Below are 4511 nucleotides of genomic sequence, written 5' to 3' on the forward strand. Positions count from 1 at the left end.
GAAAAAGAAAAAGAAAAAGAAAAAGAAAAAGAAAAAGAAAAAGAAAAAGAAAAAGAAAAAGAAAAAGAAAAAGAAAAAGAAAAAGAAAAAGAAAAGGAAAAGAAAAATCTGTTTGCTTAAATTTAACAGATTAGGTCCTTAACCCTAGGCAGGTGGGGAATAAAAAGTTTGATAGCAATGTGTAAACTGTGTTGACAATAAGGAGTCAGCTGTGTTGAGTTTGGAAATGTATGATACCTGTAAAAATCATGCTAACTTACAGAATTATTGGAAGGTACATAAAATATTCAAATGASCAAGGCTGTGAAGAAAATCATCCTAAAATAAAAGAGAATCTTAGCAGCTAAAAATGAATGTGTTCCAAACAAATCTATTGTGTCTGACTGATCTGATCAGCTGCTATATAAAGAACAAGTGTGTGTTTGTGTTGTGTTTGTATTGACTCATATCAATTGTTCTGGACTTCACTTTTGTTTAGTTACATTGATTGTGGCATTTTATATTCAGGTTCCAATATTTTGCAKGTTGCAGTAGACAGTATTTCTTGATTACTAGCCAAAGAATAAAATAATTTACTAAGGCTGACAAAAAAGCTGCCAAAGCCATAAATCCTCTATTACTTAATGCTTGTACTGGCTTTGCTGTTTGTTTGCCTGTTTGTTTTAAATCCTGTGTCTATACACTACTAAAATTTGAGGACTTTTCTATTTGTTCTCCTGCACTGATACTGTAATCCCAATTATTTGGGCTTTTATGTTAGAAAATGAAATTATAAATTTATATCAATTTCTTCTAGCTTTGTTTAAGCTGGGATAGAAATAATTTTCTTCTTAGTAGCCAGTACAGTGCTATTTTGGATTCAGCATGAGGATGATGTTGACACACCACTGTTTTTGTTGTCACTAAATCATGCTTATCCTAAGTCATRGACATTTCAGGTACTCACGCTCTGCAAGTGAGCAGGGGCACCAGAAACTGTGATGGAGAACATGGTCAGAAGAATTGACCTGAGCTGGCCAAAGGGGTATTCCATATCAGAGTGTTGTATTCAGTCTATAAACTGTGGGAAGTTGGCTGGGGGCTGCCAATTGCTGCTTGGAGACTGGCTGGGTACGGGGGGTGAGCAATTGTATTGTGAATCACTTTGTTTTCTTGGGTTTTATTCCTCTCTGACTCACATTATTCTTGCTKTTATTGCTATTGTTGTTGTTATTATGAGTAGTAGCAATAACAGTAATACAAAAGAATGACAAATGTTGTTGTTGATGATGTATTATTTTAATTAATTTAAATTATTCAAGTATCCTTATCTCAACCCATGAGTCTTTTACCTCTTTTCTGATTCTCCTTCCCYATCACATCAGGGGAAGAAAAGAAGAGGTGAAGAGGAGTGAGAGAGCAACTGAATATTAGTTATTAACCCATCTGGGTTTAAGACCTGATAGTCCTGGTTGTCCCTATCCTCCACCTCACTGCCTCACAAGAGGCAGGGCCCCTTGGTACWACTCAAGCATTTTCCCCTTTTTTCTTGTAGAAACAGATTAGCATTTCTTTCCACAGGATCAGTGGCAAAATCAGCCCTTCCAAACGTTCTGGGAAACTGACCACTGGAAACTGGAGCAGCAACTTTCCTGGAAGAGCACCCATTTCCAACTGTTTTKCTTTGCCATTCAAGTCTCTGTATCTCCAGGGTCAAGGTAGGTTTCCCACCCACCTCCCAAGATCCTGTGGTCCYGCAGGCAAAACCACGTGATATCCCGTGGTTTGTACTTTCTATATCTTCTTTCTCAAGCTAAAGAATGCTTACTGCTAGCTGAGATGCTGGTCCATACTGGTGGGGAGCAAGACCTATCACCCACAAATTCCTGGACCAGTTTCTCCATATCTATAGAAAGGACATTTCACCTTTCTCTTTTGAGTAAGTTGGGAATGTTTACTTTACAAATGTGAAGTTTGCCCAGTTAAGGGATTAAAGGGACACGAGCCCTTGATCAGAGGAAGTTCCAACAAGATGATTGTAATATGTGAAACTTAAGGATCTTCTTCATTAAAAAAATATTTTAATCATTAGAGGGGATTCACAGTCAGGGATACATTCAAGAGAAATAGTCRTTGTTTCAAAGGACAAACATGACAAAAACTTCAATATCCATGACAAATTTAGTTGTCCGATGAAAAGCTTTAACAGTAGGTAATTTTTCTTCAACTCCTTTGACGAGGGAAAATCTTCATGACAGCTAAAGAGGATCAAACTGACATCCTCATCTCTGTTGTAGGTAGTTTTATCTAACAGAAAAAAAAAAATGTTGCATAAAGGAGGGTTCAAAAATGTGATCTTTAATGCCAAGAAGTGCAAGCTTTTCTAAATGGTGCAGAGTATGCACCTGATTTTATTCATCAGGTCCTACTTTAAATTAGTACTTTTATTTGTGTTGTGTCTGTCTCGCTCACTTTTGGAATATCACTTTTATGATAGCTGGAACTTTCTTCTAAACTGTTTAGAAGTTGAGTATTAGGTAAGATTTTTGGCAGGTGTGTATGTATTGACCAGAAAGTATGTGGATTTCTTGTAAAGAATTCCATCAGGTGTCAGATGACTGTCATTCAAATCCCTCTCAAACAGTTTTAGGTTTTAGAGGTCTACAGTAAGTAGTCCAAACAGGTTTTTTTACAATATATTTTCAAGTCCTCCTTTTTTCCTCTTTTTTTTAGCCCCACTTCCTAATTATCTTCACATTTATGGTTATAATTGGTAAAAAAAAGACACCATAGCATAAGAATACTTTTTATAAAATATTACARCAAAGGATTCCCTTGTGGTGGGGTAATTTATTAAAGCAATCTGTGTTTTCTAAGATTCTGTGAATCTGTGAAAGATTTTCTTATGAAAGCAATAAAAAAACTGTGCAATTCAAATTCAAAATTGTGCTAACTGAACCTTTTTAATTTTTAATTTAATTATAAAATATGCCATAGCTAGTGTAGTTTCCTTGGAAACTAATGGATCCAGCAAAAATAAAAGTRCAAAACTTTGTTATAAAAGAAATGCTCTGTTTTTTGTTTACTGATTAATTCTGTGCCCCACTGAAAATATTCAGAAGAATTTTATCCTCAAGAAGTACCTAGGAGAAAAAAGTTCTCAGACTTCAATCTTAATGCAAAGATGTGAAAGTGTTTATGGAACCTTTTTAATCTAATAGTATATCTGATGATGTAAGTATAAAAATTACATAAATGTCTTAATCTTAGCCATGCAGAAGGGAACCACKTGGCTGCACAAACGCTGTGCCTTCTGACAGGGGGTTTCAGTCCCTKGGACAAACTAGGCTGTGACAATAGTGCTGTGCTGAATTTTCTGCATTGGTACTGGCATATATGCAGTCACTTCATATGGCAAACAAAAGAGATGTTTCTTGCTCTGTGGCGATACTTTTGCGTCTCTCCATATTTGTGTATTGACTTTGTGACTTTTCAGGAATCTTTGCAATCTAAATGAGGTCGAATTGCAATTAAATACATGGAAATTCCAGAACAGAGGTGTTGTGGAGAGCTATCAATGAGGTGAAGAGTTCACCACAGAATTTATTTCTGAACAAGCTTTTCTTCTATTTGCATATATATACACTCATCTAATCCCCGGGCAATAAGTTTAGAAGTTTGAAGGTTTTTCCAGCAAAGAAAGAAGGAAGAAAAAAAAAAAAAAAAAAAAAAAAAAAAAAAAAAAAAAAAAAAAAGCCAAGCTAGCAAACTCACAGAGGTTCTTCATTCATATTCCCTGAATTTGCTGCTGAGTGTATGACAATGCTTTATCAATTCAACATGTAAATGTCTATGCTTTAATTGCATGTAGATAGATCCTTATCATCTCATCGGGACAAGCTCTCAATTTCTTCTGTAGCCTCAGAATGCATTTGTTCATGTCATCCAGCTTCTGTGGTGCTGGAAGAAGATAGACTTTTCTTTTTTTTTTACCAAGTGACTCAGAATTTCATTAATAAAGGAAGTTAGAAGATTTAGCTGCTGGTAGCTATTCTAGTCCTCAGGCTAATAATGTTTCTTTTCTCAGATTCTATTGTAATGTAGAATCTGTGACCTGTATGCAAAGCAGGATGAATATTAGGGACACAATCCTCTGAGCAGACACATCTTCAGGTAATTCTTTGACTRACCTTCATGTACTCAGATACCAAAACTCATATAAAACTTTCACCTCGTGACCTCCTTCTACTCACTGTATGGGATCTACAATTGCTCCAAAGAAAAACTTAGTGTTATTTCAAGAGGTAGTGTGACTGTGTAATTATTATTACCCCTGGGGTTTTACATTTGGACCACTCAGCCTTCACAATTCCATTTTCTTGTTCTTTTCTTCATGTATGGTATTGCTTAGAATACTTTATTGCAATTTATGGATGCAAAATAAAACCAAATAAATAAAATATAGAGTTGTACAAGGATTATATTCTCTCTATATAAGAGTATAACACTGCAATACTTTTTACCTTTTTATG

The sequence above is a fragment of the Malurus melanocephalus genome, unplaced genomic scaffold (assembly GCF_030028575.1).
Source record: "Malurus melanocephalus ecotype Western Australia unplaced genomic scaffold, MMel_1.1 scaffold_152, whole genome shotgun sequence".
Classification (NCBI taxonomy): Eukaryota; Metazoa; Chordata; class Aves; order Passeriformes; family Maluridae; genus Malurus; species Malurus melanocephalus.